The sequence below is a fragment of the Oryctolagus cuniculus genome, chromosome 6, assembly GCF_964237555.1.
Source record: "Oryctolagus cuniculus chromosome 6, mOryCun1.1, whole genome shotgun sequence".
NCBI lineage: Eukaryota > Metazoa > Chordata > Mammalia > Lagomorpha > Leporidae > Oryctolagus > Oryctolagus cuniculus.
Genome location: NC_091437.1, coordinates 154,704,155 through 154,717,817, shown reverse-complemented (window position 1 = coordinate 154,717,817; position 13,663 = coordinate 154,704,155).

Below are 13,663 nucleotides of genomic sequence, written 5' to 3'. Positions count from 1 at the left end.
TTTACTTTTGAAGGGTCTGTTTTGTCTGCCCCCAAACCTGTTTATGCCAGATGTCCTTGCTGTTTCAATGAAATATTATATAAAATGATAAAATATGAAATATGTAGAGAAGATTACTTGTCTTTTTCAAAGTGGAATGCTTTAGAAAGGCTTGATTAGTATAATTTTCTTTTAAAAAACAACTGCATTATGTAAACGAATTATGATTGAGTGAAATAATTTTAAACAGCCAATAATCTCTCATAAAAAAGTCTGTATCTGGTTTATTTTCCAAGAATCTCCAAGTTTGATTTTAGCTTTCAATAAACAAAAATAACAATTTGCAGACTATTTGTTATTAATTATATTGATAATAAGCATCATGTTTTGTGATTCTTTTCATTGAAAGTAAATTTTGGTTATTCAGCCAACTGTGTTCTTAATGAAATTCTTACAAGAGGATTTCCATTATGGTAGATTTTGTCACCTCATCTGCCATGAGCTCAATTCATTATTTACTCTAACTGTACATTGCTAAATGTGTTTCTTTCCTTCTACCACCAGGCTGGTAGGTCACTTCTAGGTTCCAGGAGATACCTTTTCTTTCTGCAAGATACTCTTCAGTCCTCTACTATTTTGTGTATATTTTTCATTTTCTCTCTTCTTATAATTTCTGTGATATATCAACTTCTGATTGGAAAAGATACCTATCCTTACTGAATCAAGCATCAGAAACATGATATAAATGGTTTAACTAAGAACCATTGCAAAATCAAGGAGATAGTAAAGCATGATGGTAAAAATCAAAATTAGCAAAACAATAGACCTAAATTTAAATGTAGATTATACAACTGACTAGCGTTGTGGCCTTGGGTGAGTCATTTAAATTACTGAGGCTGTAATTTCTTTATCTCTGAAACGACTTTGGGAGTTTTTGATAAACTCTCAAGAACCTCCCCAGAAGGCAAACTCAAACATCTGTTGGAGATTACTCAACTATAAGTCATGATTTGTTCTATAGAAAGCCAGTTATCCTGAATAACCTTGTTTAAAACAATATAGATTTTTTTTTTTATTTGACAGATAGAGTTAGACAGTGAGGGAGAGAGAGAGAGACAGAGAGAAAGGTCTTCCTTCCATTGGTTCACCCCGCCAAGTGGCCGCTATGGCTGGAACTACGCTGATCTGAAGCCAGGAGCCAGGTGCTTCCTCCTGGTCTCCCATGGGGTGCAGGGCCCAAGCACTTGGGCCATCCTCCACTGCACTCCCGGGCCACAGCAGAGAGCTGGACTGGAAGAGGAGCAACTGCAGTTAGAACCCGGCGCCCTATGGGATGCCGGTGCCACAGGCAGAGGATTAACCAAGTGAGCCACGGTGCTGGCCCCAAAACAGTATAGATTTATGAATAGCCTAGAAAATGGTCTATATGGAAAACTGGGAGGAAAACTCTACTCAATAAGGATTCCTTCCTTCCTTCCTTCCTTCCTTCCTTCCTTCCTTCCTTCCTCTATTTCCTTCTTTCTTTCTATATCAACAAAGATTCTTTCTTGTGAATGATTGAACAAGAGGCTGGAACAGAGATGAGGAGCACCTCCTCAAATCCAAAAGATTTGACATTGAGCTACAAGATCAACAATGATGTCACTCCGTTTTCCTATTTCCTCATGACACCTGCTTCATCAATTGTTAATACAGTTTTTGTAATTTCTATTTTTGGTTCTTTTGTATTCTCAAAACATACCCCCATCATCTAGGGAACACAAAGCTGCCTCTATTCCTTGCTCTGAATACTGACCTTTACTCAGCATTACATGAGAATAAGACCGTGAGCATGGAGGACCTTGAGACAACTTGGAGAGTTTTGAGAAAATTGCATCAAGTATTAATCACAAGATAGGACACAGATGACCAGTAAGTGGTGCTATTGTTAGTACAGTTGTTATTATTTATTTATTTTTTCATTTGAAAGGCAGAGAGCTAGAGAGAGATCTTCACTCCCCAAATGTCCACAGTGTCAGATGGAGGGCAGGAGCAGGGAACTCAAACTGAGTCTCTCCCAACATGGGTGACACGGACACTGCCTGTCAGGTTTTGTGTTAGCAGAAAGCTGACTCTGAAGTGGAGCTGAGACTTAAACTTAGGTACTCTGTTATGGCATGTGGGTATCCCAAGTGATGTCTTAACTGCTACACCAAAGGCCTGCCCCACTATAATTCTTTATGTAATATTTATGACAATTTGGGGAAACAGGAAAATGTTGATAAATTTTAGTTTCTTCAGAGGAAAAGAAGCAGTTTTTTTATTGATAATAAAAATAATTCTCTTACAGAAAAAGCCTAAATTATTCTCAAGAGTCATCAGTAATCTCTGCCAGAGGAGGATGTCACCCATTCTAATGTCACTCCACCCTGTCTCCCAATCACAGTCATGACTAGCACAGGCATAATTAGATTATTATACTCTCTGCTGGAAAGGGCATGGTAAATTTTCATCCCAAGACATGTCCTCAAGACACATGAAAGTGATCCTGGCAGAGGAGTTGTCTTCCCTGGAAATCTCTGGGGGAAGAAATCACCTTCTCTCTGATCCCAGCAGAAGAGGAGGTGAGAAGGAAACAAGCTGATAGGAGGACACAGATAGCTCAATGGGTGTCACGTTGAAAGCTGGTAGGTAAGAGCTCAGGTCACTTCAGGGGAACATCTTTGACTGAATTGAGAATAGCCGGTGTGAGTGCTGATTCCAGCTTCTTTGGTTGCTTGGCATAACTTCCCCCTAGTGATTTGGATGCCAAATTTGAAACTTGTTGTTATAGGAAATTGAGGGTCAGATTTTATTACATTTTTAGTTTCCATGAAATAAATCCTTTTTTCCCCCAAAACTAAGTAACAGTGCTTCAACAAGAGTTTGGCTTAAGAATATTTGGAAGGCACTTTGTCTTATTGGTTTATAATTTCACACATATATTCTGTCTTACCATTGTTATGAGTGCAATGACAGTGGAGAAAGGATTACCTTGGTTCTTTGTCTCACATGGAAGAAGAATTTCTAAGCGAACAAGCAGAAGGCAGAGAGAAAGATTTAAAAGTACTTAAAAGCAAGATTTATTTAAGTCAGAGACCCCCAGCCAGAGTGTTCTGCAGGAGGGCTTCAAGAGAGGCAAAACCCAAAGGTGCTGGTGGCACTGGGGTATTTAAGTGTAAATTGGGGGAAGGAAAACCTTATGAGCTTGACATTCAGTTACAAGGCAAGAACAAAAGACTTCAAATGACCTGATTTATAATATTTGCCCCTTGTCTGGCTTGCTCATGATAAAACAAAATGGTAGGACACCTAATTTGCTTTACAGTAAACTGAGAGCTCAGAAGGATAGAATCACCACTCCCTTGCTATTCTCATGATAAGACTGGAAATTCTCAAGGAATAAGGAATGTGGCAGGCACTTTTGGCCTTGCTAAAGGCAACGTCTGGGGAAGTAAGCATTTTGCACCTCAGTTTTCACCTGGACCACCCTGACTGCCTATTAACCCGTCTGACTCCTCACACTATTTATCTACTCCCTCCATTCTGTGTCATCCATTGCCCAGATCCACAAACTTAGTTATACTCAAGATAAATTCACATATATTCTCGCTGTGTCTCTGTCTCTCTTTCATACACACACACGTGCACAGACACAAAAGATGACACAGGTGAAATTCTGATTAATTTATAAATTCCAGGAGACGTGTCAAATTTGCCAGCTCTGCCTAGTCCTGATAGTTGTGATATGAGATATGTAGCTATTTCTTTGGAATCCAGAAGATTTCTCTAACAACCGAAGCCCTCACCTGTTCATCATGTGACCTCAGGATGGCTTGTCTAAACAGAACTCAAATTATGACAACTTAAGTCACTGGCTGCAGGCCAATTCTCATCCTCATGCTGACTTGATGAAATGGAACAGAGACAAAAATCACCAAATCAACCACTCACAGATAGCCTTCATTTTCTTGAATTTTCTTAGTTCCTATTATTTTCCTTGGGATGCATAAGCAGAAAGAATCCTTTCCCTCCTGACTCAAATTGGGCATAACAGCAGAGCAGATGGTACTGGTGTGTGCAATAGCAGCAGAACACAGAGCACAACTTGTTTTCAAAAAACAAATGGCTCTTCTTGGAAGGTACAATCTAACAGGACTGACAAAAATCAAAGTGAAATTTGGGGAAATTGGTTTTTAAGCACTTAGAAAGCTAGCCATTTCCCTAAATATATTGCAAAAAAACAAACAAACAAACAAACAAACAAAAAAAACAACAAACTTAGAGCATCCATTTTTCTTTTTCTGCTTTTCTGCTGGTCCTGAAATTGATATGCTTCAGAGGAGGAAGGAAATAGTGAATTCCAATAATCAATACCAGCTTGTCAAGATCACATGTCACTGTTTTCATTCCTGATCTCACAGGATCCTCTCAGTCAAGCAACAGAGAAACCAGAGCGTTTGTATTTATACTTCTGTAGAAAGTAATAAGGTTCAAATATTTTCTGTGTTTTGTCCAAGGTCAAGAAACACACTCAGTCCTCTTGATCATGCATGTGTTCATACAAATACACATATACAGGTATGTTTCATTTATGTGTTATGCTCTTAGCCTACTATGATGTACAAGATCCTCAGATCCTGCCTTTCCCAGGTATACAATTTAGCAAATGGAGACAGGCAATTAAACAGACAATGACCATAAAATGCAGAAAAGTGGGGGAGGGTAATGATAGAACTTGGAGGATCATGTAATGTAGTCCAGAAAGTGGAGAGATGAGTGGATTAGGAAAAATAACCTTTGATAGTCACTATGGCCAAGATAAGTCTTTGTGAATTATGGTGATAGAATGTTGGGAGCTGGGCAAGGGAAACAAAGAAGTATATGTATTCCAGATAGAGAAGAAGTATGTATTCCAGATAGAGTATGTATTCCAGATAGAGAAGAGCAAACATGAGAAGATTGGAAATTAGATCAGATTCTGGAAAGCTTGAGGACGAGAAAGAAGTTTGGAATGGTTGGAGTTCAGTGTTGTGAGAAGTAATGGTGGGACATGTGACAAACTATTCTATAAAGGCTTGGAAGTGTAGGACTTTCCCTAAATTAGTTTGGTTCTCTTTTTAGACTAATGAGCAATCATGTAAGTCTTCTCTGTAGTCCACCAAATTGAAGAAGCATTTGAAAGGGATTAAAACCATAAGCTAAAGTTCAATCATATTGTATTGAGCAATCTAAGTACAAGATAACTTAGTCTTCAGTTTAGGTAGTGGGGATTTTCTTACAGGAGAATGGTGGTGGAGAAATTATTATTACCTTGTGTCTTTATCTCATGTGGAAGAAGAATTTCCAAGCAGAGAGATTTAAAAAGCAAGATTTATTAGAGTCAAAGACCTCCAGCCAGAGCAGCATGGAGGGGAACTCCAAGGGAGGGACAAACCAAAGGAACTAGTGGTAGTGGGGCTTTTAAGTACAATTTTGATTGTTATTCAGTTACAAGGCAGGGACAAAATCCATTAAAAGACCTGATTTACAATCCTTATCTGGCTTGTACAGGATAAGACAAAAAGACTATCCAGAAAGGTGGGATAGGTAACTTGTTTTCACAATAAACTGAGCTCAGGAGGATAGAATGACTGATCCCTTACTATTTCATGGTAAATTTGGAAGCTCCTATGCAGTGGGCAGGCAGGCACTTCTGACCTTGCTAAGGATAACCTTTTGGGGAGATGCTAGCACTCTACACCCCAAATTCCACTGGGACCACCCTGACTGCCTATTAACCCATTTGACTCCTCACAGTTTGAGGGAACTTGATGGATTCCAATGACATCTAAAAGTTAGATCCTGCAAAATTTGTGGATCCTATAGGACTTGTGGAGTGATGAATTAAGTTGTTTGGAATACAAGAGAGGGACTCAGGATGACTCTTAGATATTTTGGGGCCGTGCAATTGATGTGATGGTTGTCTAACTATTATCTCTACCTGGCTAGTTTATATTGCTCTCATACCTTTTGTACTTGATTATTATCTACATGCCAGAGGCCTTGATGGCAAGGGCATCTTTCTAATTGAAGAGTGCTCTGATGAGCATCCAGGACATCATTCTAATCAACCTCCCATTGACTGAGGATTCATTTAAAGGCAGAATACATGAGAAAAATGTTTGCCATGAAGTAGGCTTTCAGCATATACAAGGAGATTTTGGTCTCCTTGTAAAATTATTAAGGTCCCTTTCCTTGTTGATGCAGTAACACTTCAATCAATTAACAATTCCAGGAAATCAAAAGGCCGCTCTGAATACCTAACCTTGGCTAGAGCAGATTAAAAAGAAAAAATCACAACAAACGGGGAGGATTCTAAAACTCACCTGGTCCCATTTGTTCATGTAACATGCAGACAGGTGAAGTTCTCCGTGTCAATGAAGAGTTATGGAGAGAGTAGTCCATTTGTTGTGTCTACCATGCACTAAGTATTGCATGCAACCTTTACGGCACTTCCTTTCTAGAACATGAGGATTGTTTATTCAATAACATTGCAAGAGAAAAAAAAAAAACTGAAGCTCGCAAAATCATCAGCTGAACACGTCTGAGTATATGTCAAGTTCTATGTTCTTTCCACTCCATCAGGCTGCTCCTCACTGGCATCCTAATTAAGGGAAAGTACCTATCAAAGATGGTTGCAGCTAAGAACACTACTCAGGGCACAAGCTTCTTTTGATGTCAGAAGAAGAATTAAAGCTTTCCTCGTCTCTCTTAAATGGAAATCTGACCAAGATTTAACTGTCACTGACAACCCGGGTATTTAGGGAAAATATAAAATACCAAGTATTCTCACTGAGAGCATATTGCCCTGACTAACCTCCAGAGGGTAAAGTGAAGGTACACCGTAAATCCAAATTACCTTACCCTTTATTATTGTGGGAACAAGTTGTAATTATTAACCTTGCCTTTCCTGTCTCATTTGGAGAAAGTCTTTTTCTTAAGAGGAAAGATAATTTCAACAGGGTAGCCTTTTTGAGAGCACTTGGTGCAGGCCACCATCATTTCTAAGGCAACAGTGGGTCGGGTTTTCCCCTAACACTTGAGCAGCACTACTTTACAGGCTATCCCCATGAAGCTCCAAGGGGGTTGCAGCCATACTGGCACTGCTAAATACTGTGACATCCTAGGGCTTTCTCTCAATGGCCATTACATTAGCAAAAATTTTACAGCTCACCATCAATAGCTGTTAATCTATAAAAAAAATTGCAGTTTTTCTTTTCCTTTGAGTAAGCCAGAGTCCTATGGTGTGTGGGACCCAGACTCACTTGGCATTCTATGAAAGCTAGTTAATACTTGAAAACACTTGGGAAATACAATCCTTTGTTCACTTGTTCATTTGTGTGTGTTTCCATCTGTTCTGCTATCTCATTTATCCTTGCATTCATTCATACATTGATACATTCACTCATTTTCTTGTTCTTTTATTAAATTTTGATTACATATATCCTAAAATGTGCCATTTTAATCATTTTTCAGTTTACAGTTCAGTGGCATTCTTATATTCATACTGTGTACAACCCTCATCAATATCTGTTTCTAAATTTTTCCATATTCCGAAACAGAAACTCTGTAATCATTATATTTGCTTATTCTTCATTCTTCTCATCAACAAATATTTATGGCACCTACTATTGCCAAAGTTCTATGAGAGTGGCTATGGGAGGATGTAAACCCTAGCTCTAGTTGAACTGATGTGAAGGAATGGAAACATGGAGGGGACATGTATGTCCTCCAGGTAACCAGAGCCATCACTTTCGTTTCTTTTCAGACAATCTATCAGACAGAGCCTGGGATTTCTGGTAACATACCAGAGCACACAAAATGATAAAATCGGTGGATTGGTTTGGTTCTATGATTTGGCCTTAAGAACCTTCCCAATCACACCTCCCACCACTGTACTTTTTATTTTATAATCCAGTTGACTAGGTAATGGGGCAATTATTAACAATGGACAGATAGCAGAGTCATTGGCATCAACCACAACAATGAAGGCCGCAGTAAAACCACCAACATTGCCAGGCTACTTCCCTGAATCCTGTTCATCTCTAGCACCTGGGCTTCTTGTGTATTCCCAGCTCTTACGTGTCGCTCCCCCTCTTCGTGGAGGAACGACACAGGACCCTGTGCTGTTCTTTCATCTGCTCGGCCCTCCCCGGGTTTGCTGCTGGTTCTTCCCTGGTTGGCTACCGACCCTTCCACCTCCGTGAAAGGGCGGTTCCCCCTGCCACTTTCCCCACTTCTGCAGGGGAGCGGCACACCGCTGGCCGGCTCTCTCGGGGGCTACACAAGTGTTCCTTCAGATAGATGTTCCTGGTGCATGTTGTCTCTCTCCTCCTTTATAGTCCTCTTCCGCCAATCCCAACTCGGCTGCCCACACGCCGAGTACGCTGCTCTCCTCCAATCAGGAGCAGGTCCTGCTGTTTATTGGCTGAACTGGAGGCAGCTGTGCAGAAGCTGTTTCTTCCTCTCCCAGCGCCATATTGTAGGAGAGCAGATGCATAGAATAAGTCTTAATTCCAGTAACTTAGTCTAGTCCGAGTTGCTCCCCACATTACGGACCTTCTTTGTATCCCCTATTCTCAGCTAAGCTAAAAACCTGGCTTATAAACTTAGCCTGGAAACATCTCATTCTAGGTCTTCAACAGAATTGTATCAGAAAGATTGGGAAGAATGTAAGCCTTTCTTAGTGAGGAATAGCAAATTCTTCCAGAGTCACAGGAAATCATTATCAGCAGGGATATAATTATCAAAGTTTAAACTAGTAGCTTTAGAGACAAACAAATGACTTTGATTATATGCTAACTCTGCTACTAACTACTTGTGTGTGTATGGCTGATCAGATGAGTTCACTGAGCCTTGATGTCTCCATCTGTAGAAATCAAACTGTAGTAGTGGTGAATGATACCTACTTGTTGTAAAGAGTGGATTTGATTGTGAATTCAGAGTAAAATGATGAGGATCATCTTTGTTGAATATTTTCCATGCATCAACATTATTCTAACAGCAAGACCATAAGATGGATGTCAAATCATCCCCATTTTTCAAATGAAGAAACTGAGGTATAGAGCTGAAGTAATGGCAAAAACCACTCTGCTTTAAATGCCAGAGCTTCATACAAACCCCTAAGCCCAGCTCCAGAAACTGACATTTTAGCCTTGCATGTTAGTGTATCCCAAGACTATTTATCAAGAACAAATAGGTTATTGATATTACAGGAGGGATTAAGATTTCTGAAATGATCATGATCTTTAATATATCTTCTTAGAATTTATTCCCTCCCACTATCACCTTTCTATAAATTCAAATTGTCTCCTTTTTGGGTTGGTGCAAAGGTGTCCTGATTCTTTCCCCTACTCACTCCTGTCTCCTAATCCTTCCTCTCAATAATGAACTTCATGTAGATTCTAGGTGACCAGGGCACTGCACTGTTGCAAATTCTTGAATGGCTTCTTCTCACATTCAAGACATTGCCCAGATACCTGATCATGCCATCCAAGGCTTTTAAGATCTGGCCACAGGGCCATCATTTTGGTAGAGAGCGTAGAGCCATCATCTGCTACAGAGGCATCCCATAGGGCTGGTTTGTGTCCCAGCAGCTCCACTTCCAATCCATCTCCCTGCTGATGGCTGGGTAAAGCAGCAGAAGACGGCTCAAGTGCTTGGAACCCTATACACACATGGGAGACCCAGATGAAGCTCCTGGATTTTGCCTGGCCCACTGCTGGCCATTGCAGTCTTCTGGGGAGTGAACAAACAGATGAAAGTTCTGTCTCTCTCTGTCTCTCTCTGTCTCTCTGTGTGTGTGTTTGTGTGTCTCCATCTCTCTTTGTAACCCTTTCAAATAAATAAATGTTTAAAAAACTAGTCCCAACTGTTTCTTCACCCTCCATTCAGAAATCATCTGCAGAATTGGTTCACAATCCACACATACGGAAATGCTTATGGTTCCTTCACATCTCCATGCCTTTGAGCGTGTTAGTTCCTCTGTCTGAAATCACCTCCGTGCACTTATCTGATTCAATAGCCTTCCCCCTTTCTCAAAAGACAGATTGAGCATCTTTCACTCTTTGTTATTTTACATAACCCTCCCTTAATCTTGCATATATGTGTATGTGTTTTGTCTTCCAAAAATGTGTCCTGTAGGTTTCTGTCATATAACACTTACCCTGTTAAATGGACATTGTGTGTTTACAAATCTGATTTCCCTTCTAATCTATAAGCTCTTTAGGATAAAGACCATATTAAAATCTTATTTGTATCATTTTGTTTCTACACAATTAAAAAGTGACTCAAGTTACCTCTAAAATAATACATTTAAAATTAAAATTCCAGACATGTGAATGATTTCAGATAAATCTGGTTATGAACATTCTTACAGAGTAATAAAAATAGATTCCAAGTTTTTGTCTCTGATTCTCACTTCTGCTTCCTCTCTATCGTATGCCATATGCATTTTGCAGCTGACTCCTCACAGGTATAAAGTGAATTCCAGTAACTTCCAGGCTTACAGCCAATATTCTCAGAAAAAACTAATTTCTCATCACTGATTCTAAGGGGGCTATGAAATCAGCCTATGAGACCAAAAGAAAAGACTATAATATATGGCCTAAATTTAAATTATTAAGTCCAATTATTAGGAAAATGTGAAGGCCCCCCACAAGCTAACCTGATAGGAAGAATATTGCTGTTATCCTCAGAAAACAATTAGATTTGATTGCTGACAGCACAGATTTGTATTGAGACACACACACACACAATGTTCTTTCCTTCATTCTAATGTCAGTTATCCCAGTAAATGACAATGGAATAATGGATGTGTACACACGTGTATTTATGTGTGTGTTCACTCATGCATATGTCCAAAACATAGCAAAGTGAAGACCAATATACCTTTTCTTTTTCATAGAAAGAAGATATTACTACAGTCAGACTGGGCCTGTTATCCTTGGTTCCAGTAAGTAGTCCTAGACCTACTAATAAAACGTGTCATTTCTGGCACATTTGAAACACTTGAAGACTCCTTTCTTTTTTCAATTTCAATTTGTTATACTAAATGATTCTCCACGTGAGTCATTTGGACTTAGGTTATTACAATAAAAGGAAAACTAATAATTCCATGTTAACTTTTTGGGAAGGCTTTTGTCATTGGTTTCCAATTCTTTCCACTACTCATTTACCATACTTCATATTTCAAAATTTCTTTCTCAACTATTGTTTTCTTTCTTAATTAATATCTGTTCCTCCATGCCTTTAACAGCATGTCTATGCATGCGTCATCTGATTTTGTGTTATCATTGTGACTTTGAAATAGATAATTGTATTCATTCATTCATTCTTTCAACCTGCACATATTTTAAATGCAGTAGACTGCCATTCACCAAAGGAACAATAATAAACACAATATATTTCTTTTTCTTAAAGAAGCTTACAACCTGATGAGTGACATAAACAAGAAAAGAGGTAGTATCACCAGAACATACAATATTTGTTTAAGATGCCGTGACCACATAAACAGACTCCAGTCTATGAAGGTCAGGGGAGATGTACTGGAAAAAGTGATGCCTAATTTGATAACTTCCCTTATTTAACAAATGAGGAAACTACACTTCTGAGAGGTACAAAAGATAGAACTTTGAAAGGGAATGAAAACTGTATGAAGATGTTCAGATGGAGTATTAGGGATTCCAAGGCATTAATAAACTTAAGAAAGACAGTGGCAGGATCTTCCTGGTCTTTAAAAAATACCAAGAGACTGAGAAGATAATGCATTAAGATGTACATTAGTAGACAAATTGAAAAAAATAGTAGAGTACAGGTAGATATAAATAGATTGATGGCTTTGATTTTACATGGTATTGAGTAGAGACAATAATGATAAATTGTCCAAGTATAAAGAAATATTGAAATCTTAGAAGTTTAGAAGTAATCATCATTAATGACCATTAAGGCATGGACTTTGAACCTTGGAAATATCTGATAATAAACAAGAGGATTTTAGTTATCACATTCCAATTTTATGTACAATATATCTTATTTGTCAGGGAAAAAATGACTAAACCATCAACCAGGAATTGAGCAGATATTAGCTTGAGAATGTATGGTTGGCAGCACTAAGAAAGTCAGTCACGTAGAGACCACAAAGTTGGTTGCTTGGTGACATGTAAGTCTGGAAAAATGGTGAATATATGCCTAAATGTCTGAGGTTTGGGAATCATTGATTCAGTGTAAGCAATCTAATTTTTAGTTAATGTGTGTTGCTTCATGATACAGTTTGCAGAAAAGCCAAAATTGGAGACAGAGAAGACTTCCAACTCCAAGCTTATAATTCTTGAAACATGTTGCATGTTTCAAATTCTTCATTTAGTAGCTGAAAAAATGTGGGAGCCAGAGGAGGGGAACTAAATTTTCCTGAGAATGTTACCACCCAGAGACTGAAAGAGAATTTAAGCTTGGACTTCTTCCTCATTCTGAGAAGGCTGTTGTATAAATGCAATGCCTCCGTTGTAATAGAAAAAAAGTTAATTGTAATATTCATTAAGCTTATATTTAAATGTATAAGTATTTAATATTTGCTGGAGCTGAGAAGTGTAAGAATTCCTAATAGTATTAAATTACATATCTTTTATGTCTAACGGGGTTTATTATAATCATTTTTATAGCTCATTGATTATTCTGTTACCTAGAAGAATTATTTCAGTTTAACTTCCTTAAAGTCAAGGACCTTATCATTAACTCCATCTCTGGGTATTCTGTGGCTTGAGATGAACATTAAACCAATGGGTAGTCAACCTATGTCTTGACTTTAATTTAAGGTTTTTAAATTCTCCATTTTTCACAAATTATATAATTAATGTATTCACATATTCATTAATTCAATAAACATTTATTTCATTTCTACTATTACTGATGTAGTCTAACCTGTGTCTAGTTTTTCAGTAATTTTGAGGCAATGCAGTTCAATTAAATTAAATGAGCTCTCATGATGAAAGAATAAATATGAATACCTAAAAAGATATACTTACTATAGCATTGGAAAAACATTGGTAACTGGATTGGTTTTTTTATTGTTGAGTTTCTTGAGCTCTTTATAGATTCTGGCTATTAATCTTTTATTAGTTTCATAGTTTACAAATATTTTCTCCCATTCTCTTGGTTGTCTCTTTACTTTGCTAAGTATTTCTTTTGCAGTTCAGAAGCTCCTTAGCTTGATGTAATCACATTTATCAATTTTGGCTTTGATTGCCTGTGCTTCTTGGGACTTTCTTATGAAGTTTTTGCCTGTGCCAGTATCTTGCAGAGTTTCCCCAATGTTCTCTACTAATTTGATGGTATCTGGTCATAGATTTAGGACTTTGATCTATTTTGAGTGGATTTTTTTGTAAGGTGTAAGTTAGGGACCTTATTTCTTACTTCTGCATTCAGAGATCCAGTTTTCCCAGCACAGTTTGTTGAGGAAACTGTCCTTGCTCATGGATTGATTTTAGATACTTTGTCAATGATATGTTGATTGTAGATGTGTGAATTGATTTCTGGAGTTTCTGTTTTATTCTGTTCATCTAGATGTCTGTATTTTGGCCACTATCAGGATGTTTGATTAAAACTTCCTTATAGTTTGTATTGAAAT